We start from the raw sequence: 23,531 nt of genomic DNA on the forward strand, positions 1-23,531 counted from the left end.
AATGTACAAAATGCAAAAATTCCTTATTAGGAGGTTTGTGGTTTATTGTGAGTTTGTGGTTTATTGTGAGTTTGGAGTTTATTGTGAATTTGTGGTTTATTTTAAGTTTGGAGTTTATGACTTTGTGGTTTATGGTGAGGTTTGTGGTTTATTGTGAGTTTGGAGTTTTTGAGTTTGTGGTTTATTATGAGGTTTGGGAGTTATTGTGAGTTTTTGATTTATTTTGAGGCTTAGAGTTTATTGTGATTTTGTGTTTTATTTTGAGTTTGGAGTTTGTAAGTTCGTGGTATATTGTGAGGTTATGGTTTATTGTGAGGTTGTGGTTTATTGTGAATTTGTGGTTTGAGTTTGGAGTTTATGACTGTGGTTTATAGTGAGGTTTGTGGTTTATTGTGGGGTTTGGAGTTTGTGAGTTCGTGGTTTTTTGTGGGTTTGTGGTTTATTGAGATGTTTATGGTTTATTATGAGGTTTGGGAGTTATTGTGAGTTTGCATTTTATTGTGAGTTTTTGGCTTATTGTGAGTTTGGGGTTTATTGTGAGTTTGTGGTTTATTGTGATTTTCTGGTTTATTTTGAGTTTGGAGTTTATGAGTTTGTGGTTTATGGTGAGGTTTGGAGTTTATTGTGAGGTTGTGGTTTATTGTGAAGTTGTGGTTTATTGTGAGTTTGGAGTTTGTGAGTTTGTGGTTTATTGTGAGTTTGGAGTTTGTGAGTTTGTGGTTTATTTTAAGTTTGTGGTTTATTGTGAATTTGTGATTTATTGTGAGTTTATTGTGAGTTTCAAGTTTGTGAGTTTGTGCTTTATTGTGAGGTTTGCAGTTTGTGATTTTGTGGTTTATTATGAATTTATGGTTTATTGTGAATTTGTGATTTATTGTGAGTTTTTGGTTTGTTTTAAGTTTGTGGTTTATTATGAGGTTTGGGAATTATTGTGAGTTTGTGGTTTATTGTGAGTTTGGAGTTTATCGTGACTTTGTGGTTTATTGTGAATTTGTGGTTTATTAGGAGGTTTTGGAGTTATTGTGAGTTTGTGGTTTATTGAGACGTTTGGGGTTTATTGTGAGTTTGTGGTTTTTTGTGAGTTTGTGGTTTTTTGTGGGTTTGGAGTTTGTGAGTTTGTGATTTATTGTGCTCAGCAATCTAAACCCTACAGCCTCCTGGAGGTTAAAATGTAGTTAAAAAAAAACTTTGCCCACTTTAGCACAAAGCTGTGGCTTAGCATCTACTGCCACTTCACTTAAGTGTTTGTCTGCATGCAGAAAATGCTGATTAAATGTAATAACTCCTTCCACAAGCTCATAAAAACCTTGTGGGGTTGGGTGGAAGGGACCTTAAATCCCATCCAGAGCCACCCCTGCCATGGGGACACCTCCCACTGTCCCAGGTGCTCCAAATCCAATGTCCAACCAACCTTGGACATTCCAGGGATCATGGGGCAGCCACAGCAAATCTGGGAATTCCATCCCTTCCATCCCCACCCTCCCAGGGAGGAATTCCTTCTTTTTTCTACTCCATCCCTTATCCCAAGCTGTGAAACACCAGTGCTGGGAGCCTCCCTGGCTGAATCCCTGCTGCCACTCACTGCTCCTGAGCTTGGAGCAGCTAATCCTGGGATATTTTCCAGCTTTCCTCCCTGCAGGGCTTTATCCCAGGGTGCTGAACCAAGCAGATCAGCTCATCAGCTCAGTTCTGACCAAAAGCAATGAACAATGCTGTTTGCATCCTGAATAAAAGGGAAAAGCAGCAGATAACAAAATCTCCTCGTTGAAAATGAGAGAAAACTGAATTACAATTATTCCTACACTGTCCTAATCCTCCTGATGAAGCCCCAGCCATTCCATGTCCCTGCAGGAACAGCCCAAAATGCCAATGTCCAGCAGAGATCATGGCACAAACATTTAACATTACATTTTCCCATTATCAGCTGCTTTTTGTGCCCTTTTTTCCCAATAAAATTCACATTTAAACTCCAACCATCAGCTGCTTCTCCCTGAGGGGTGACCAGGACTCAGCAGCCTTGTGCAGGGAACCTTTTCCTGGGAAATCAGCATTTTCTCTGAGGGGTGAAAAGCAGAAATCCTCACAAGAGGTGGCAAAGGAAATCCTTGTTATTCCTCATACAGCATCCTTGCTCAGTCTCTCCTGGAGGAAAAGTTAAACTCGACCTTTGTGCTCCTGCCAAGGTCAGTAAGTGTTGCTCCTGAGCTCAGACTTGCCTGGGGCCTACAAAGCAAAAAAATTCACATAAAGAGGCTTAAAACTTCAAGAAAAGGAGGGGGAATTGAAAAGTTTGGGCCAGTTCTCCGTCATTTTCATTTTTCCCTCCCTCCCATCCATCTGCTGGGAATGCTTTGTTTGCAGGGGTGGAAATGTGGCTTTGGAGAGGCTGTGGGAGGCATTTCCCAAGGATTCTGCTCCAAGCAGCCCTGTCCTCCACCACCCTCCAGAATTCATCCCTCTGGATGTGTTATCCTTATTTTTTTTGTAAAAACCACTGAAAATTGGGTTATATTCCATTCTCCACCCAGCTTCCAATGGGTTACATCAGCCCATGCCTGAGTTTAAAGTGAATTTCTGCAGCCAAAGCAGGACACAAAAACACTCCCATGCTGAGCTGCACGCAGGAAAAACACAGCCCAAGGAACTTTAATAAAGAGCTGCACTCCAAAACCATTATTTTTATATTTAACTAGGGCTTCATAATGTCATTAAAAATTTAGGTCAAGCACACGATGTCCAAAGGTTCTCGAGGATAAAATTATCTGCCAGGAATTGATGTCCACTGTTGGGTAGCAGCAGGTAGCAGTTAATTGAAAAGTGCTTTATCTCTAATTATTCTGCTCCATCCTCCTTAGCAGCCCCATTAGAGTGAATACACAAGAAACAGCCTTAAATACTCTCGAGCCTGATGTAAAAAGGGATATTTGGGAATGATGATACTCTTGTTTCAATCCATGTTTTCCAGAGGCTGCTCTGCAAAGCCAATTTTTTTTAGGCTGTATTCGTGATGTTTTCTGAGCCAGGCCTACACATTCCACAATGCTGCTCCCACAAATACAAAATTTAATTTGGTCTTAGCTTGTTGCTGTGGGTTTTTTGTGCCTCTACCATTTCTGAGTTAGAGCATTTCCATTTTCCCTGCAAATAAAAGTGGGTTTGTGGCTGGAGGTGTTGCAGCTCCTTCTGAGTGACTCTGAGATGCTCCACAGCCTCCAAAAGTGCAAAACCTTTCTCAGCCTTTCCCTGAATTCCTCTGGAGGTTTCTGAGGCTGCTCTGATGCAGCAGCAGCAGATGGCCCTTGGCTACAGGAGCAATTCTGACCCAGAGCTTCCCATTTCATTATTGCAAAGTTCACACCTAAGAAATTGCTTTTTCCCTCCTTAGGAAGAGCTGCAATTTCTCCTTAACCACTCTCACCCCAAAACCAACATTTTTCTTCATTCCTTCCCCAATTCTGCTCCTGTTTCCAGATGAACACCCCCAAACCAGCAGCATTTTAATGTTCCTGGGGCTTCCCATGGCCGTGTTTCACCACCCAGACACGAGCATGCAATTCCAGCCTTGGGCTGGGAGGGATTTTAGGGACCATCCCCAGCCATGGGGACACTTCCACCATCCCAGCTGCTCCAAATCCTGCCCAGCCTGGCCTTGGACACTTGCAGGGATGCAGGGGCAGCCACAGGAGAGGTGGGAGGATGTGGGACATGGATGAGGACAATTCCCAAGGAACAGAACACAGAGCCCTTCACCCACAAACCCAGCAGATGAAATTCCCAACCATCCCAGGCTGTGGCACTCAGCTGCACAGCTTTTTCTGGAAAAGGGGAAAGAATCCCCAAAACCACCTGGAAAGCCAAAGATCAGCTCAAAAATCACCCCCAAGGCAGCTCTGCTTCCCCCCCAGGATTTATGGGAATATTATACCTCATCCTATGATGAGGAAAACCTGCACAGAGCACACCCCTGCTTCCTTCCAGCACCCCTGCTCTCCAGGCAGGGCTTTCCCAGGAATTCTGAGCCCTCCCAGGAGAATTCCTCTGCCCTCTTTGGTGTCTGAGCCTCCAGATGCACTTCCCTGGTGCTGCAGCAAAAAAATCTGCAAAAATCTCCCTCCCCTGCTGAGGCAGAGCTCCCAGGAGCAGAGAATCCCAATCAAATTCTCTCCCAGGAGGAGAAAATCCCAATTAAATGTGGCTTCTCTTGGGGGTATCAGGTTGAGTGTAACCTTTGCTGGCTGACTCTTCTCAGACTCCAAAATGAGGGCAAAACTCCCCAACAAACTTTGGTGCTTGCAGAGAGAAGGCAAGAACTGAAAATGAATATTTGCATCCCAAATTCCTTTTTGTGGCAGCCATGTGGTCTGGGGCTTCTCCCATCCCTGGGATTCCCACCTGGCAGCAGAAATAAACAGATTTTTCCAATATATCCCCATATCTGTAAGTGCTTATCAGGATCTGTCTTGATTCCTATCCTGATATGGATTCAAGCTGAGGATAAAACGGTTTAAAGGGAGATGATTCTGAAATTAAACCCCAATTTAGCACAGGGATCGTTCTCCCAGCTCTGCCCTAACAAAACTTTGTGGCAGTGACAGAGAGGGAAAACTTGGAGGCTGGAAAACAAGATCATGGAGTGATGCTGAGTTAGCAAGAGCATAAAGCAGAGCACCATAACTGATTTTCCAATTGCATTTAATTTGGGGAGCTTAAGACTTAAATAAAGAGAAAATCATGGAAACTTCTTGGAGCCAGAAGCCATTAGCAGACTCTAGCTCTGTATTACTTTAAAGGGATTCTGTCAAGTGCATTTTGAGCCTTTTAAATTTTTTTTTCCATGTAATTAATGCCCCTGCAACATTAGTTCCAGTGTCTTTGAAGCTGGGAAATGATGTTTGCTCCCTTCTCTGCACCTCCCCTCACAGCTCCTGTGAAAACTCATGCCAGCTCCAGTTTGATTTATTTATTTATTTGGCCCCAGTGATATTCCTGATTTGTGGGGTGCTTTACATCCCACAAAATCTCTCCTGGGCTTTGGGACACTGAAAAAACTCATCTGATAGATGGGTTTAGAAATGTCAAACAACATTTTGGGTTCTGCTCGGGCCAAATCTCTTTTAGAACTGTTGGGGAAAGTATTAATAGTGACAAATTTCATTAAGTAAAAAATCTGGGTTGGTTGATGCTCATTTTCCTTTCATCAAGCTGACCATCACTGCAGTTGGTGGGATACACAGAATTAAGGAGCAGCTGCAGGTGCCTGAGTTCCATCAGTTCCCAGGCAAAATTCCTTCATCTGGGGAAATTCTGATTTATTAAAGCCACAAAAAACTGCTGAAATTCCAGCTGATTCACTCAGGTGTGCCCAAACAGCAAACCCAGCTACTTGTCCAGAGTTAAGGACCAAGCCTTGGAAGATAAACGTGGGTATAAATAAGTTTTGGAGTAATTAGCATTCCAAATGTTCTGTGGCAATTCTGCCTGGAACATTGTGTTATCACCCTCCTGCTTTTAACATGGCTTTGGGGGAAAATAAACACCTCCAAAATGTGGAGACTAAGCTTAATTCCTTATTTTTGCCATGGATTTGGAGGTCCCTTCAGTACAGGGTTTTGCTGCCTCTGTGAGGGAAGTGCAAATTTGTGTTAACAGAAATTTTCCTTTCCTGAGCATTTCCCATCAGGGATATTTCAGTTCTTGCTCCACTCTGGGATCAGCACAGATTCCAGCTGCCAGGAATCACAGGAATAACCTGTGTTTACAGCAGAAAATTTCATTTTTCAGAGAGCAAAACAACCTGGAAAAGTCACAAAATGCAGAAATCCCTCGGTGCCCTGGGTGTGCTGCTCCCTGTGGAAAGAGCTGGGCTCACTCACATTATCCAAACATCAAGAATGATCCAGGAAAATTATAATCCTGTTTAGACTTCTCATGCTTTTATGGCACTTAAAGAACCAAAAAATGCTGTGCCCTAAGTTAGCACAATTCATCTGCCACAGATTTAATATCATTTATTTTATAACATCAATTCACATGGAACTCTCTCTCAAGCAAAATTGCTTTGAATCATTTTAAACCTCTTGATTTTTCTGGTAATCATTCATTAACCACAGCACTTTTTTTTTTAAAGCCCTCTCAATCAGAGCTTGTTTTATGTGAAACATTTTCAATGTTTTTGAAGATCTCATAGAAACAGCCCCTTCTTCACCCCATGCAGGAACCAGGCTGCAGATGGGCTCTGAGCTAAACCCTTCAGTGCTCAGGGCTTCCTCTGAGTCCTTCCCAAAGTCACTTTGGTGCTCTAAAGAGCATTTTTAGGGATATTTCCCACAGGGTCACAGTGGCCTGAGCCTTTGCTTGAAGCCAGAACTTGCCATGTGAGAGATCTTCAGCAGAGAATATTTTTTTTTCCCAACTCCCTCCTTCCCCTGGTGCCCAAAATTGATGTTGGCAGTTTTGTGCTGTGAGTAAGAAGCAGAGTTTATCAGTTTAAGTGACTTCAGGAAGGCAGGATGAGCATCTCTGATAACACACAAAAATTACGAGGCTGCTCAGCACTGACAGGCTCAAATTTGCAGAGAAAATTCTCAGCTCTTTCCAATTCATATTTCATTCTTCCCCGAGCCTGGAGCCTCCCAAACCTTTTCTTAAATTCCCATTCCACCTAAGAGCAACAATTCCCACAGCACAATCCAGGTCCTGCAGGGATCTGCAAGAAATAAAACCCCAAAACAGCCAAGCCTGAGCTGATTGTGGTGTCAAAGCCAAGCAAGGAGCAGCTCCAGAGATAAAAACCCCAAAAGGATAAAAAATCCTTTGGCAAAGAAAAGGCACCAAGCCCCACCTGGATCTGAGGGAAAGATCTGCTCCCAAGCATTTAAATTCCCTTAATGATAATCTCAGTGTAGATTCACTGCTGCTGAGCTGTTCCACACCAGGCAGCAGAAGCTCATTTGTTCAAAACTCATCTGCAGTTTCTTTCTGAAAGTTTCAGAAAGTTCCTGAGTTGTTGGGCTGGTAAATCTTCAAATAGAAATAAAAATTCAGTAAAATTCAGCTGCATCAGCCCTGTTGAGAGCCTGGCAACTCCAGGGCATCTCAAGCCTGAGTGTGCATTAAAAGAAGTGCAAAAGTTGGAAGAAAATAAACAATTTCTTAAAAAAAAACCAGCTGTTTTGTCATTTTTGTTCAGTCTTGGGTAAACACAGAAGGTGCCAGACTGCAGCAGATTGCAAATCCCCAAAGCTTGGCTTTTTCTGCACCATTGCCACCCAAGCTGATCATGTGAAAGAATTAATAATTAAGGGTAATTATCTGAGTGGACACTTTTTAATATGCTGAACTCAGGCTCGTGTTGTTTATGAGAAGGGGAGGAAAGAGGAAATTCTGGAAATGCCAACCCCATCATCTGGAATTATTCTGACTGGATATTTCATCTTACCTCTCACAACCACCACGTCCTTGCTTTCCACATCCCCTTTCCCTCAAATGCCAGAGGTGACAGGAATGGGGAAAACTCTTCCTAATTCAAGAATCAAAATGGGAATTTCACTGCCTGGTTATTTCCTTCCACAGCCTAGAAGGATTTTTCCAAAGGAGACAAAGCTGTTAAAACATAATTTTGATTTGTGATCTTTCTACTGAAGAGGTTCCCTCTCTTTCTAAACTTTGCTGTTTAGGAACAGACACAGATCACTAAATCCCAACACAGATCCCCAATTTCCGACACTATTTCTCAATAAAATAAAATTATGTAAATAAATAAAATTTAAAAATAAATTAATAAATTTCAATAAAATAAAAAACCTGACGCCAGGTTTTTCAGAGCTGCTGTAACTCTGTGCCTGTCACTGCCACAATCCCAACCTTCCCCTTCTCCTGAATTCCCACCCAGGACTTTCCCACTGCCTTCCAGACCTCACTTTTCTCATCCTGAAGCACAAAACCCCATGGAAATACCCGGGTGCAGCTCCTGGCACTCAAGTCCCTTATCACAGAAATTCTGAGCTGCAGCTGCACCTTTGTGGGCAAATCTTCCTGTGCATTCCTAAAACAAGGATGGGAAGTGGGAATGTTTGAGAGCTGAGCCCTGACAAAACATTTTCCACCCATCATGAGCTGCCTAAATCCCTTCTCTGCCTCCTCTCACTTCCCTCATCGTTTTTCTCTTCATCTTCGCAGCCAGTTTAAATGTGACAGTTCTGTCTCTTGCCCAGCAGCCTCCACTTTGCTGTCTGTTAAAGGGTTTGTACACATCAAAATAATGTCAGTTATAATTTCAAAAGTATCCTTAAACATGCAAAATACAATAAAACCATTCCATTACTACCCCAAATCACAAAACCTAGCTTTAATTCCATTTACTTACATACGCCATTTATACTCCCTATAAATAAAGGAGGAAAATGCAAGAACTGAAGGAAAAACAACTTCTGTTCTACTTTGCTTCCTGCACAGAGAATTTCCAACAGCCAAGCAATAATTCCAGGCCAGATTGGAGCAGTGGGGTCACCAATCCTCTTTAAGAGGCTCCTTTCCCCAGGAGGGGGCAGCAGGATTTTATTGCTGAGCCCTGGATAAATGATGTGCTAAAAGCAGATGGCAAAACTCTTCCTAGACGTGGTTGGAAAAATTGGACTCACTCAGAGCAGTCCCAGGGGTGTTCTCCTGTACAAGGAGAAACAATTCTTTTCCTTTTGGCTGCTGCTGTGTCCTGCTGAGGGGATACTGCCCTGGAATGATGAACTCTGCCAAGGGTGAAATCAGGGCTGCTGCTGTTGCTGTCTGAGGGCTGAGGAGTTTGGGCTCCCACTGACCTGGCAGGAGTTTTCTGGCTGCAATCACAGCCTGGGCTGCAGTTTTGTTCAAAGTGATGTTTTCTGGTGTCACCTGGCTGGGGGGAGCAGGGCAAGGAGGTGAAACCTTCCAGCTGGGGTGTCGAGCACATTGCTTTGATGCTTTAAGTTCATTTCGTTTTCAAGTTTGGTTTTCAGGTTCTGTATTTCATTGGTGTGTGACTCTGAGCTCCACACAAAGTGTTCCAGGCTCTCTCCCAGCTCAGGCACACAAACCAATCCTTTCCCAGCCCCAGAATCAAAAACACGTTTTACTGTTTTGATAAAATTTAAAAGGTTTAATAAAGAGACAATAGGAGACACACATAAAGCAAAGGGTTAAAATGGTTGGGTGTTTGGTAACTTGCTAAGAGTACATGGCTGCTTTGGGAACTCTCCTTTAAATACGTGTTACAATACTTTAACTTGTATATTTATAGGTTTTATGCATAGTTTAACTTTTTTTGAGAACTATTTAGCATGGTTACTTTTTGTGTTTGCTTTTTTAGAGCATATGTGTTTTTTGGCTTGTGGTTGTAATTGTTTTATTATTTTTTTTTTTAATTTGGTTGGTGGTTTTGGCTATTTGCAGTTGGTGAGTGTTGATAATTGTTGTGTTAGCTGCAGGGTTTTTATCACACGTTTATGGGCTGTTATTTTAACTAAGTGGGTAGTTTAAGTATATTATCTTTAAAAAACGTATGGCTAACTTTTGCTATTAGAAAAAATCTATATTTATACAGAAAAGCTATTTTAACATCATACATATAGCATTTATTCTAATTGTTGCAAACAGACAGCAATATGTCATGCACTTATAACAGCTCCAGCCCCAAAAAGTGCAAACAGGGAATGGAGGAGAGAATCTGGGAGGGTGGGACTGGAGCTGGGATTGGGCAATGAATCCAATGTTGGAATGGAACAAAACTGATAAAAGTGTGAAACTCCTGACCCAGGGTCCACATTTGGGCTCTGGCATTCCCAAGGTGAATCCTGTGAAGGGTTTTAATAAATCCCTGATTTATTCCTGTCACTCTGTCCCAGGAGTGTCCCAAGGGATCAGCTTCCCCTCACAATTCCTCCCCTCCTTTATCCATAAATTGGTTTTACTGGAGCTATAACCCTCACTCCCCACTAACTAAATTTGGCACCACATCATGGATTTGCCCATCAATTTTCCAAGCTAAGCAGTGACACTCTGGTATCCTCAACACACACAGGATGGAGGAAAGACCCAAAAAAAAAAACACAGAAAGCGTCCACCTCCCAAAAATAACTCACTCAGCTTCCTGGGAATGAGGAAAATAAGGCTTGCATCCCTAAAAACCTGCTTAAGCTTTTTTCAGACTTGCCATGATCTCGAGTGCCAGGAAAACAAATCCTTGCTGAGCTGGTAGCCCTCAGTCACAATCTCAGTGATTTAATTAGAAAGGAAAAGTTTCCTCCTACAGCCAGGAGGCACCTGGAAGTATTGGGCAGTTGGAAAGAAGAGCAAAACAGCTCGGGGATATTGTTAAAAACATCAGGGTATGAAAAAAATCTTCATAATTTAACACGTTGTGCAGACCAAATGCTGAATTTTAAACTAGGCCTAAACCAGAAATTAATTTCCTTGAATTTAACCTGGGCTGCACAGCTGGAACCCCCACCTCCAAAATTGCATGTACACATCCCTGAGTGCAAAATGAGCTTTATTCTTGGGAAAAACCAGCCCATCCTTGTGGATCCTAAGCCAGGATTTTGGGCTCACCCAGCTCCAGCTCCCCAGACTTATCAGGAGCAAACAGAACCACCCCGAGCCTCTGAAAACACAAACAAAATCCAACATTCTGTCCCAGAGCTTTTGTCCTGATGATAGCACAGGGTTAAAAATGTTTCTAAAATTGTGTACAACAGATTCAGGGGTGGAAAGAAAGGTTGGGTCTGGTAGTGCTGGGAAAGGGAACCAGGCCTGGGAACTAATGTTGAGCTTTGTCTTTATTGGATCAGGTGAAACTGCACCTGACTAATCATCATGTGATAAATAATATTATTTTTAAATGTAATAATTGTTTGGTAATTTAATATATTATTGTTTAATAGTAATAAGAATCATGAGAAGTGATGTAATGGTGACAAGAACCATGAGAAAGGATGTTTGGGGACCTGATGGAAATCACAAGGATCCCTGCTTGGATAAGATCAATGTGTACAATAGAACAATATGGGTTTAATAATTATTCTATAGTTACACAACAAAAGGGTATAAAAACCTGTCCCTCTGGAATCCATGTGGAGTCAGGTTTGGGTTTGTGCCCCTGATTCCCAGAGCTCTGCAATAAAAGCCCTGCAGATCCTCATCCTGTGGTGATGTTTCTGTGCTAACACTTCCTGGAGCTGACAGCTCTGCTGGAGAATTCCAGAGAATTGTCCAAGCCCAATTCCAGCAGGTGATCCCATCCTGAGCCTCTCCCTGCTCCTCTGTCCTCACAGAAATGGGAAATAAAGAGCAGAACTGCAGCTCAGACCCAGCTGAAGGAATAAACACTTGGTTTTTTATTTGTGTTGAAGTTGGGGTGGATTCAGAACTCCAATTAAGCCTGGAGCACACTCATTGCTCTTCCTGAATGCTCAAAACCACAGAAGAAAATCTGGTTTTTTCCCTTTGGTAGCAACAGCCTGGTTTCACCTGTGGTTTCTCCTAAAGCACAAAGGAAGGAGATTTTCATGGATTCAGGAAAGAGACTTTGCAAACTGCTCCATTCCTGAATCCTCCCATTTCCCTTGAACCCCAAATGCTAATAAAATCAAGATTATTTAGATTTGTGGGGAGATTTTTCCTAGAAGGCGTTGGAAGCCTTCCAGCTCCAGGGCAGATTCCTTAAGGGGAATGGAAGCAAAAATAGTTTCCTCAAACAGAGCTTTTACAAAGAGAGATTTTTGGTTTTGTTTTTGGGGTGTTTTGTTTTGTTTTTTGGGTTTTGTTTGGTTTTTTTGTGGGGGTTTTTTTTTTTTTTTGTTGGTTGGTTGGTTGGTTTGGTTTTGGTGGGGGTTTTTTTTGTTTTTTGGGGTTTTTTTGGGGGTTTTGTTTGTTTGTTTGTTTGTTTGTTTTTGTTTGGTTTTTTGCGTTTTTTTGTTAAACTTCATTTTCTTAAGCATCACCCCACAGGTTTTTCTCACACTCATTTACACCTTTTTAACTTACAGCACTTTTAGAAAATTCATTCCTATTTTCACCTTGGATGTCCCAGGAAGTTTTGGTTTTTTGTTGTTTTTTTTTTTTTTTTTTTTTTTGCTGGAATGGATCCTGCTCTTCTTACTCTGAGAAAAATACCTCAACCTCGATTATTCTTTTTTTTTTTTTAATGTCATTTTTATTCAGCGCTTACCCCAGCACTCTGCAGCATTTTACTTTTAAAGAGGTGTTTTTATCAAGCAGCCATTCTCATCCTCGTGTAATATCTCATTTTCCCAGCAGTTGATTAAAATCCACCCTGTTTCAGTGGGATACACCCAGTGACACTCCCCTGCTACAGAGATACACAGAGGAGATAAAAGAAAATAATATATCACAGGCAGTGCTGAGAACATTGGTAAAAGCCGATATTCAGCACCTACTTATCTTTTATGTATACAGATATCCGTGGTGACAAATAGCCTATTATGGTCTGTGATTGACTGGAAATTGGGAGCAGGAGCTGGGAAAGAATCCTGAATCACTCTGAGGAGCAGCCCCTGCTGATATTTCGCATTATGCACTCGCAGATTGCCCGCAGGGAAAGGAAAATAGGAAAGAAAACAATTTAGTTTTCGTGTGGCCCCAGCTGAAAGTGGTGATGGTTCTGGATTCTTCCAGTAATTAATGCAATGAGCAGGATTTGGGATTGCCACTGGGGGAAATTCCAGCAGCTCCAGGGATTTCTCCAGCAGGACCAGGACTCATCAGAAAAGAGGGTGAGAATTGCAGCAGAACTCATTAAATAAATGAAAAATCATAAAATAATTTTTTTAAAAAGTCATAAATACATCAGAGTTTTTTCTCTCTGAGCTCAGGGACTCTTGTGCCCAACAAATTCAGTCCAATTCTCAGAGCTGGCAGGGAAAAATCCTTGAGCTCCTTCTTGGGTTTCTCCTCACTTGGGCAAATTCCCATTGTTTTCCAGGGAATTCAGCCCTGGGATATTTGATGTTGATTTCTAAGGATCCAAACGTCACAATTCAGAGACAGCCTGCAGAGAAACTGAAATTCCAGCACCCCAAATCCATCCTGGTGCAAATCCCAAACAGGCTGTGCTTCCACTGCCAATCCTCTGTGCACTGGAATATTTTACAGCAAATTTCCAGCAGCTGCTGTCCCGGATCTGTCAGAGCTGGACACCAAAATCATAAAATTCCCAGTTAGATCTGGTGAATTTACCAAGGATTCTGCAGCCATACAAATGATAAAATCTTTTATAAAAGTTACTTTTGTCCTAATTACTTTCCATAGACTTAAACCTATAAACTCCTCTCCTCAGACAGATAAATCCATGATGATCCAACAGAGATTTCTTTGCCTCGTTTTTTTTTTGTTTTTTTGTGGTTTTTTTGGGTTTTTTTGTTTGTTTTTTTTCTGGTGAGAATCAGCTCTGGGAGATGCTGCTCCCATCCTGCTGATCTCACCCAAAATCATCCAAAATCGCTGCTCCTGCTGCAGATCATCATTCTTTTCATCCTCTTCCTTCCTTCAATCCATCACTGACTCAGGAAATGTTTGGGATCCATCATTTACATGGGCAAGCAATTCAGATTTAGCTCCCTGAATAATTCTTGGCCCATCAAGTCATCAATCTCTTCAGTCCTTTCATCATTTCTGTTTGCTCTTCTGGGAATGCTTTCCTGCTTTTCCCAAATTTTTCCAGACTGGAGTGCTCAGCTGAGACTGCAGAGTCTCACCTGCACTCCCACAGGAGCTCAAGCCAGAAAAACAAGTTCCTCCTCTTTTACCAAGTATCCAAAAATCAGAATTATTATTTCATTTGTGACTTTTTTATTCCAACTTCAGCACCCCTAAAGTCTGAAAATCACCCAATCAGCTTTGCAGGGATTATTTTCTTCACAATTCATTTCTAATTTTTTTTTTTCCAGGGAGTTCAGATTTGAAAAAAGCTGAAAAAAAAGTTGAAAAAATTCAAACTTCATTGAATTGGCTGCATTCTATCTCAAAAAATAAAGATGGCAAAAACAATTAGATTGCCATGCAAAGAGCAAAAATCATGATTTGCTTTCTGATTCCTGTTGAACATTTTTGCTCAGCTCCTTGAACTTCTCATTTCACTGAAACAAATCCCCCAAGGGATTTGACCAGATCCAGAGCAGTTTTCTCATGGACAAAAACTGATCCAGGTTCATCTGAAGCTTTAAAAACCGGTTTTTTTTTTTTTCTTTTTGGTACTCCTGAATGCTTTTCTTTCCAGGTCTGGGGTTTTCCATGGGAACATTGAATTTTGAGGTGAAAAATCACCTTTAAAAGGCTCACCAGGAAGGTCAGGAGATGCTTTTCAAGCTGAATAAACACCCACAACCTTTAGAAACCCAACTTTCCCCATCACCGAGTGAAGTTCCTCCAACAAGGCTTTGACCCCTGCGTTCATTCCAAGCTGTTAAAAATCACCTCGTCCCTTCCACTCAATAATTTTCTGATTTATTACAGAAAGGTGAGAGGTTCTCCCTCCCCTCACCAATTACCTGAGCCCCTGGCTGCTCTCTGATGTGTCTTTGCATGAATAACTTTGTTTTCAGACTTCCTCGTCCTTCTCTAAACTTGAATTATTTGTCAAACACGAGCAATTTTCCCCTGGCAGAAGGCAGCTAATTAGCGTGGCAGGCTGTCACTTTGTCACACCGTGGTGACAAACAATGCAGGAGATTAAAGAGTTCCTAATTGGCTGATACTTTTAGTAGCAATTTCAGCCTGTTAATGCAGCAAGAAAACATCCAAAAGTTGTTTTGATCAGGGTATGGGGAAAAAAAAATTCAACAAAATCAGCTTTTTTTCAAGAGGAAGAGTGTTGTCCCACAGGAGAAATCCCAAAGGAAGGAAACCATTCCAATAAGGGATTAAGGGAAATTATTGCTCTGTGTGTTGAGGGAATGTTCTGCCAGAAAAAAGTTTATTATCAATTATTGTTGGATTTATTGAAGACCTGCATTTCCAGATCACAGAGCAAAAGAATCTAGAAAATCCTGAAGGAACCTGGAAAAGCATAAAAGAAGCTGGAAAATCCTGGAGGAACCTGGGGGAAAAAAAACAACAACAACAACAAAAAAAAAAAAAAAAAAACCAACAAAAAAAATCAACTCTGCTCTCCCAAATTTCTAAGAAAACTTGAGGGTGCTGCATCCAACTTGGTTTCCACCAGAGTCCCTGACCTTGCAGGCTGCAAAATCCCAAATCCTTGGGAGTGTGTGGTGAATAAACTGCTCGAGGCTGCCTCGGTGGGGATGGGAGCAGGGATATTCACAGAGCATCAAGCTGTCATTCCCACAAAATGATGTTTTCTTTAAACTGGAGACGCTTCAGAAAGTGCCTTAAAACACGGCAATCTTGGAGACAATTTTCTCAAGTTATCCCATCCCAAAGGAGAAGGGATGAGGGTTGTGCTCGAGTGCTAAAGGACAAAAAACAAAAAGGACATTTGGAAAATCTGCAGTGCTGTAATTACCAACGTGACAATTTCAGTCTGGAAACAAAGGGATGGGAAAACAAAGGGATGGGAAAACACAGGAATGGGAAAACACAGGGATGGGGAATTTGGGATCTCCATGAATTTTTACTGCATTTAAACCTCCCCATTGGACTCGTGGCTTTGGTTCAGTTGTTTTCAAGTTTTATTCATTTAAAAACCATGAACCAAACTAGGATTGAACATCCTTGAGCGCTGGTGAAAGTGGAGCCTGGCAAGTGGGAATTCTTCTTTATCAGAGAATCCTGGAATGGTTTGGGATGGAAGGGACCTGAAATCCCACCCATGGTGACACCTCCACTGTCCCAGCTGCTCCAACCCCAATGTCCACCCTGGATTTGGACACTGCAGGGATCCAGGGGCAGCCACAGCTGCTCTGGGAATTCCATCCCGGGAATTCCTGCCCAGTATCCCACCCATCCCTGCCTCTGCCAGTTTGGAGCCATTCCCTGGCTCCTGTCCCTCCATCCCTTTTCCTCCTTCCTGCTCCATCCCTCTGCCCATCCTGGTGCCTCTCATGGAAATCACGTTGTACCTGGCACCTGCCTGTCCTTCCCCTCAGCAGGGTACAGACACCTCAGGTAACCCCAAATCCCATTTTCCAGGGAGGGAATAAATTCCTTTTTAGCCTGAAAATCTCTCAACCCCCACTTTATTTGTGGGATTATTGCACCTAAATCTCACCATGCAAATATTTTTTTAAACTCCTGTGAAATTTAAAAAGAAGAAGGAAGTGTTGTTCTTATTTCAGCCCCAGCACCAATTTATTGCTTTATTAGTGATTGAAAGTATCAATTTTAATAACACAGCTATTGGTGATTATAAATGGTATTTATTATCTGTGGGTAGCACTTCAGCACCACTTGTAAAATTTATGCTTGTGCCTGGAAAATCTCCATCATTTTCTAATTAACATGCAGGATATTAAACAGAGCATCAAGCTGTCATTCCCACAATGCTGGACCAAAGGGGATTTTCCAGCATGGAGTTTCCCATCCATGGAACATTCCCAACCTGCAGGAAACATTGGGAAAATCCTGTGTGCTCAGGGAACAAAGATCTTTAAATCCGACCCAACCCAACCCAGTCCAGCCCAACCCAACCCAACCCAACCCAATCCAACCCATCCCATCCCAATCCAACCCAACCCAACCCAACCCAACCCAACCCAACCCAATCCAACCCAACCCAACCCAGCCCAACCAAATCCAACCCAACCCAATCCAACCCAACCCAACCAAATCCAACCCAATCCAGCCCAATCCAACCCAATTCAACCCAACCCAACCCAACCCAACCCAACCCAACCCAACCAAATCCAACCAAATCCAATCCAACCCAACCAAATTCAACCCAGTCCAGCCCAACCCAACCAAACCAAATCCAACCCAACCCAACCCAGCCCAACCCAACCCAGCTCAACCCAACCCAATCCAACCCAGCCCAGCTCAACCCAACCCAACCCAACCCAACCCATCCCATCCCAACCCAACCCGACCCACCAACCCAACCCAACCCATCCCAACCCAACCCAACCCAACCCAACCCAATCCAACCCAGCCCAGCTCAACCCAACCCAACCCAACCCATCCCATCCCAACCCAACCCGACCCACCAACCCAATCCATTCTGGCATTCTGTGAGTTGCAGTTTCTGTTAATTCAGATTTACAAGGTAGCTAAAAAAATTTAGTCCATTTTTTATCAGAGGGAAATCAGAGAATATCTCAGAAAAATAAAAAACATTGCAGCAGAACAAACTAAAACTGGAGTTCGACCCAATTTCACATTCCCTGGGTGAAGTTTAGAGGGTAAAAAACAAAGTAACTTCTTTTAAGCCGAAAAAAATAATGCAGAAAGTTAACGAGAAACATTTAAATGCAAGTGGAATTAAATGGAAGATTTGGAACTATGCAAAAAAGCAGCTCAGCTCTTTAGGGTGATGTTGAAACATTGTCCCTCCAGGTGCTCTTAAAGGAATAAAGGCAGGAATGGAGCCATGAATCACCCACTAAAACATCCCAGCTCCAGAGGATGGAAAAGCAGCCAAATTCCAAAGCCTCAGTCATGCACTGCCTTTATATTTATTAAATCTTTATTGTTTATTAAATTTAGGGGTGGGAAACAGAGGTGTCATTCCATCAAATAAATCACCTTAAGATCTTTTTTTTTCTATACTGTGACCCCCAAAAGGAAAAATCCTGGGATTCAGCTGCCAAAATGTGAGGAGGGAAGGAAAGGAAGGAAAGGAAGGAAAGGAAGGAAGGAAGGAAGGAAGGAAGGAAGGAAGGAAGGAAGGAAGGAAGGAAGGAAGGAAGGAAGGAAGGAAGGAAGGAAGGAAGGAAGGAAGGAAGGAAGGAAGGAAGGAAGGAAGGAAGGAAGGAAGGAAGGAAGGAAGGAAGGAAGGAAGGAAGGAAGGAAGGAAGGAAGGAAGGAAGGAAGGAAGGAAGGAACATAAACAAATACATTTAGGGGACTTTTAAAAGGCCAAGGTAAATTGGTGCCCAGTTATTTGTGACAAAGGAGGGGAAATCTCAGAGCTCTGAGTGCCTCTGGATCCTTGGAAGTGTCCAAGGACAGCTGGAAGGGGCTTGGAGCAGCCTGGGACAGTGGAAGATGTCCCTGCCCATGCCATGGTCTGTCCCAAACCAAACCTAACCATTCTGGGATTCTGGGATTCTCATCTAGAAACTGAGGAATGGATATGAAATGTCTCTCTTCCAGGAGCTCTGATCCTTTCCTTATTTAAACACTACAGGATAAATAAAAAGAAAAATCTTTCTTTTCGCAGTGGACATTTTCCTATTTCCATAGCAGAAAGCTTCAAAACTCGAGGTTTGCAAATCCAGCTCATTTGTAGAAAATATTCATGGAAAGTGCAGCTCCAGGAGCCTCCAGCCAGAAGTGACCTGGGTGAAAAAACAACAGGGATCTCCCAAACATCCCTGAAGTGTCCCTCTGGTTCAGGAAACCTCTCCAGCCTATAACAAAGTGCCAGGAAGTGGGAAAAAAAATAAAATAAATTAAAAAAATTTAAAAAAAAACATGGAATCATGGAATGGCTTGGGTTGGAAAGGACCTTAAAGGGACACCTCCCATAGCCCAGAATTTCAGGATGCACCTCCCAGACTTCCAGAATAATAAACCTCATTCTCTTCCCCAAAAATTCCCAGGATCTACAAAACCACCACACGCAGCTTCCAGCAGTTCTCATGGTCCTCATTCCAAGTTTTCCAGAAGCAAGATGCTCACACCTGGGTTTGCAGGTGTTCTGCTCTCCCCAGCTGCACCCAGAACATTCCTGCTCATTTCCATGCACATTTCCAGGGAAATGCAACGTGAAAAACCAGGGGAGCTCCTTAAAGAGATTAATTCCCTGATTATCTTGTCACTGCCATAATTCCAGCAGCTGGGAGAACCATTCCCACAACTACAGAAAATTAAACTGGGACAGGAAACTCCTGCTGGAAAATCAAACTGGGAGAGGAAGCTCCTGTCGGTGTTTTCATGGCTACAGGATTTGGTGATGTGCCTTTTGTGCCCCTGCTCCTGTGCAGCAATTCAAGGGCAAAAAGAGATTTTTTTCCCACCCTCTAGAAAATTTCCTTGTCTAATTTTCTGACCTGGAAAAGTCTGCAGATAATCCAGACTCGTTTGCACAGTGGTTAACAGCTCACCTTTCCCTCACTCAACCAGGGGAGGCAATAAATGTAACAAAATTAAGGATTTTTTCTGGTTCAAAAGTTTTTTTCCCTGTAGGCTGCTAATTTTTACAAGAGCATTTCCCTGTTTTATGAAGACACACATAAAACTTCACTGTAAATGTTATGGAAAACAAGAGGAACTCATTTTTGTGATATAAACCCATGCCATTCCTCTGGAATTTTTGCAGCACTGTTACATCAGCATGGAAATCTTTAGGTTGGAAAAGTATTCCAAGATCATCAAATCCAACCATAATTTCTGGGTTAAATCTCTTTTCCTATGAACACCTGGAGCAAAACTCTTTTAGATCATTAAAAAAATAATAATTTTTAATATCCATTCTAAAATTCACCTTTAATTTTTTCCTGGGGCACAGCCAATCTCTAAATATCATCTGTCCAATACCCAGCACAATGGATATTTCAGAGACATTATTCAAAACAGTAAATATTGATGATTATTGAAACAAAACACTGCATGACAGAGCTACCAAAGTGGGCCCTAAAAGCAGATATTCTTCAAAGTTTGATGAAATCCATTCAGAAGAGGAAAAAACCTACCAGAGAAGGTGCACAAAGCTCTGTAAGGCAAACACAGCCTCGGCTTCTTTGCTGTTCTTTGGAGTTCAAAATGTGAAAAGCTGAGTAAGCGGAACAAAAAATAAAGTGAGTGAAATGCAGGAGGAAATGTGGTCAGCAGCTCACTAAAGCAGCATTATTCACCTGGACTTTGACTATTTAACTCAGTTAAATTCATGATCCATAAAATAGAGAGCAATAAAATCCATTTTTTTGTTGTTGTTGTTGCAGTGTTGAATTAAAGTATCACTAATGCTGGAGAAAACATTGCCCTGGCTCAGCCAGGGTTGTGGGTTTTGTAATCAGGGAGCTGAGCAATTGCAGGTTATTATTTCCCCTTGACAAGTTCCAACCTCTTTCAATGCCCTGGTACCTTAAAGGCTCCCGTGAGCGCAGGGGGCCGAGCTCCAAACTGATACACAAAGAATCTGCAGGGTTTTAAGCAAAGTTTGTTGGGTTTCACCCAAAAATGGGGCTGGAAATGAAGAAAAGAGATCCCTGCACCATTCCTGCCCTCCAGGATTGGGATTTGGGGACATCCTGGCTGGGGAAAGGCCAAGCTGAGTGTGGTGTGTGGGGAGCAGAAGCTGCAGGATGGGGGTCCTGGAGCCCCCCTGTGCTCCCCTGGGACATGGATTAGTGCTGGCCTTGGCTGGGTTAACAGCTGGGCTCAGTCTTAGAGGGCTTCTGTGGCCCAAACAATTCCATGGGTGCTGTTCCTCAACCTCTTGGAGGTTCCTCAAACTCTTTGAGGTTCCTCAACCCCTCTGAGGTTCAAGGTTTTGAAGGTTCCTCAACCTCTCTGAAGCTTCCTCAACCTCTCTGAAGTTTCCTCAATCTCTTTGAAGGTTCCTCAACCTCTCTGAAGTTTCCTCAACCCCTCTGAGGTTCAAGGTTTTGAAGGTTCCTCAAACTCTTCGAAGTTTCCTCAACCTCTCTGAAGTTTCCTCGATCTCTTTGAAGTTTCCTCAATCTCTCTGAGGTTCTTCAACCTCTTTGAGGTTCTCAACCTCTTTGAGGTCCTTCAATCCCTCTGAGGTTTGAGGTTTTGAAAGTTCCTCCACCTCTTTGAAGGTTCCTCAACCTCTTTAAAGGTTCCTCAACTTCTCTGAGGTTCAAGGTTTTTTTGAGGTTCAAGAATTTTGTTATAGCAACAATTTCACCACGTACAGGAGCAGTTTGGTGCTGATGAGGTTTTGCTCTTTGCCCTCCCTGGGTTTTTTGTTGGAAATTCCCTCTCTGGAGTCATTCCAATCCCACCTGGATGTGCTCCTGGATGCAGAGGGGTTGGAGCAGATAATCTCCAATCCCTTCCAGCTCCAACTCTTCTGTGATTCCATGGTTGGAATGGGATTGAACCAACATTCCTTGCTCCCAGATCCATCAGCTGCCAGCCTGGAAGGGGCCAGGAATGAAATCTTTAAGGTCCCTTCCCACCTAAACCAGTCTGAGATTCCATGAAAACTCATTATCTCATTAATGACATCAACAGGAATTACTCAGAGCACAACTACTGCCAAAATATGTTAATTATATCTCCTAATTGCAGCTGGATTTAGAAACTTGATATTTTCCAGCAGAATCTTGATGGATTCTACTGCTGGAAGAAACTTTGCATCCACCAAATGAGAAACTTTATTGGCACAGATGGTTCCATAAATATTACCCTGGTCACTAGGAACAGTCTGTTAGTTTTAATGCCTACCTGGCCCTTCACTGAAAACCACAGTAAAACAGGCAAAAATATCATTAAAATAAACACCTTCAGAATGAATAAAAAATGACTCAGCCACTTCAGAATTCCAATGAGGACAAATGACCTGTAAGTGTCATCTGCTGGCTGATAAAAGCAATTGAGCCAATGTCAACCGAGCAAAGTGAGATGGAATTTAGTTTTAGCATTCCTAGAATGTCACAGCAACAAGGAAAACACAAAAATAAGGTTGTCATATCTGAAAAGCCAAAGAAATTAATTAATGAGCCCTTAAAGGACACCTTGAGATCATTTTTAGAAGATTTCTTATAGTGAAATCCACTTAAATGGAAATGAAACAGCAAAGCCATGAAAATGGATAAATTTCAAACTATTTAATCCTGATATAATTTCGAAATGAATCTGAAACTTACCCCAAATGTCCTGAGCAAGTAAACAAAAAAATTCACTCTGGAAATTCTCTAGTTAATTCTGAGATTTCCACCTTTTAGTATAAGGAAAAAGAATTTCAGCCATTTCAGGCAAGCTTTCCCTTTTTCCCAAAGGAACCCAATATTTCCCACAAATTTCAGAACCTGCTTCCTTTTAACTGAAATATTTGAGGATTTTACTGCAGCTCAGCACAGGGACCATCATTGTGTGGATTCCCTGTTGGGATCATTTTTCAAAAACCATTTTGTGCAGAGGGATTCAGACAGAGAGCACATCCAGAGATGCCAGGGATGCTGGGTTTGGGCTGGATCAGCTCATCCCAGCAGGAACCACTTCAGGTCACTCAGAAATCCTCACCCAGAGCTCCCTGAGTGCTGCCACTTCAGTATTTTACAGAATAACATTTTATTAGATGGGAGCTGCAAGAGCTGTGGAATTACTTCTCTTTATTTTAAATTTTCCTCCTTGAATATTGAGGGAAATGTTAAATTTCCCTGTGGGCAGCAGAGCCCTGCCCTGACAGATGAACCCATCAAGGGGGAAGTTGTTTTAATGAACAAGAAGAGATTTTCAGGATCATTTTTAGGATAATTTAGGTATTTACGAGGCAGCACCTCTGGTGAAGCGTTTTCCAAAAGGGTTTGGAAATCACAGAGTCAGAGCTCCTTTTTCTGCACACAAACACCTCAGGAAGAGGCATTTGACGTTTCCCAGCTCCCATTTAGCTGCAGCATATGTTCAGGTATTCCCTGTTGTGTTTTTACAGCCACAAACAGTAAACTGCCCAAAGCCCCGAGGAGCAGAGGAACAGCCTGTGAGTTGTGTTTCATCCCAGAAATCACAGGGAACATAAATTAGTGAAGTCGTCTGTGCCATTTATCCCCCTAATTGGGCTTCCCAAAAGGAAGCATTTTCCCCTTTCCTCCTTTCCAGTTCCCGGAGCAGCTCCTGGGTTTGGATGCAGACACATCATCCCTTAAAGAGGAATAATAAACCCCACAGATCAGATCTGCACTGAAATGTTAGGAAGAAAAGCTCGGTGCAAACCTGGTCATTAATGATCCTTTCAGGCTGAGGTGCCAACATCCACACTCCCATTTGGATATGCAAAATAAAACACATTTTTGCAAATCTCTTTGGGTCCTTCCCTGGCACTTTAAGCTCAGCCTAAGGTGTTGAGGGTGCCGTGCAGGCTTGGCTCAGGATCCCAAAAAACCAGGCAGGAGCTCTTGGAATCACTCCCCAGAGCATCTGACAAAGGGAAGGAAAAGCCTTTGCTGTGATCTCCCAAAATTGGGCAGCTCAGCCTCTCTCAGACCTGCAAATGAGCACAGAACTGCTGCAGAATTATTCCACAGCAGCTCAGAGGCTGCACGGGAACATTCTGTAAAGTGTAAAGCTTTTTATACAGATTTTCTTTTTTTTTTTTTTTCTTTCTGACAGTGTAGGAGCAGGCCCATAAAGGTCTGTAAGTTTGTTTAAGCACCACTGGTTTTGCAATAAAGCTTTAATAGGCCCCATACCCCAACTGTGACAAGGCAGACTTGGATTATTTGGAGCTGAGTGGT

This window comes from Catharus ustulatus, chromosome 10 (assembly GCF_009819885.2).
Source record: "Catharus ustulatus isolate bCatUst1 chromosome 10, bCatUst1.pri.v2, whole genome shotgun sequence".
In the NCBI taxonomy this organism is placed as follows: Eukaryota; Metazoa; Chordata; class Aves; order Passeriformes; family Turdidae; genus Catharus; species Catharus ustulatus.